Here is a 1,652-nt window from a genome sequence, read left to right as displayed (position 1 = left end):
TTTGCTTTGGGATATTTTGTCTCCTTTTTATTGCTTTTTTTTTCACTTTTTCTTTTTCTAATTTTTTTTCTTTTTATTTTTTTCTTCATTTTCATTTTATCATTTTTTTTTCAAACTAAAATATATACAAGAACATCAATGCATATGGTTTAAACATTTAATGCATGAGTATGTATCCAATTCCTAAACTTTTTCACAAAACTATAAAATACACTTTTATCTCACCCAATGTTGCCAAATTTTCCACAATTAAATGATAAACACTCTCACTAGTCTATGCTAATCAAAGATCCAAACAAGGGATATTTGTTATTTTTCATTTAGGGGTAGTGATGTGCTAACATTAAGAATGAAAGGGGATTAAAATAGGCTCAAAATTGGCTTACCATGGTGGATAGAATGGTAGGCTATTTGGGTAAGTGAGTTAAATGAAATGAAGGCCTCAATCATATAAATGCATTGATAAACCCCAATTTTGTTGTTTATCTTGTGTTGAATTTAGGGAATTTTATCAACTTTTCTCACATTTATTCAATGAAATAGCATGGTTTTGGGAATTTCTCCTAATTTGTGCTTAAGAGTAAAAACGTGCTTTTTAAGCCTTTAAATCGCTAATTTTATTTATTCACTTTAATTCCATTCGATGCCTTGATATGTTTGTTAAGTGATTTCAGGATTAAAAGGCAAAGATTGAGTTGAAGGAATAAAGAAAAAACATGCAAAAAATGAAAAATTCATGAAGAAATGAGGATTTGCAGAACTCAAGGCCACGTGCATGCGTCACCCACGTGTATGCGTGAGAAGGAGATTCGCCAGCGACACGCACGCGTCACCCACGCGCACGCGTGAAGAGGAATTTTGCAATGCGACGCGTACGCGTGACCCATGCGTACGCGTGACAAGCGGCACATGACCTCACTAAAGACAATATGTTGGGGGGCGATTTCTGAGTTCAAGAAGGCCCAAATCCAACTCATTTATGATGTTTTTGAATCCAAGGATTGCATTTCAAATTTTAATTTAGATATTTCTTTTTATTGTGAATTGTTTACTGATTAAAAATTATTTGTTTTCAATATATTTTCTATATAAATGTTTTTTAAAATATTAATATGTATTATATTAAATAATTTAATTAAAATATGTTAGATTATCATTTAACTTTTTTCAACTATATTTATACTCGAAATTAAATTTTAAAAATTAACTTTCATAAGTTTCTTTTAAAAAATAAAACCCCGTTTTGGGCTTTGATGTTCTATTCATCATATATCAAGAAGTACTTTACGTCAGTTAAGGTAAACACATATCTACGATCAGCCAGAATTTTGTGATAATTAGATCATAGAAAATACAAATATTACAATTTCAAACCTTGAACCTTGCATTATCGAATCGAAACAATATACTTTATACAGACATTACATTAGTATTCAAAGAGAAAGAATCTTGGCTAAAACAATCAACATTACACTCGAATTAGTCTTACCTGTATGATGTATTTTACTATTTTATATACAAATCAAATAGTAGTTGAGTAAGTCACAAAATTACACTTATTAATTAATATATTGGGAAGGGAGGTATATTGTTCAAAGTCATGGAAACTGGGTGTGTTTCACCCACCAAACAAATCGGACCATCAGATTGTT

Source organism: Arachis ipaensis, chromosome B09 (genome assembly GCF_000816755.2).
Source record: "Arachis ipaensis cultivar K30076 chromosome B09, Araip1.1, whole genome shotgun sequence".
In the NCBI taxonomy this organism is placed as follows: Eukaryota; Viridiplantae; Streptophyta; class Magnoliopsida; order Fabales; family Fabaceae; genus Arachis; species Arachis ipaensis.
This window is presented reverse-complemented; position numbering follows the sequence as displayed.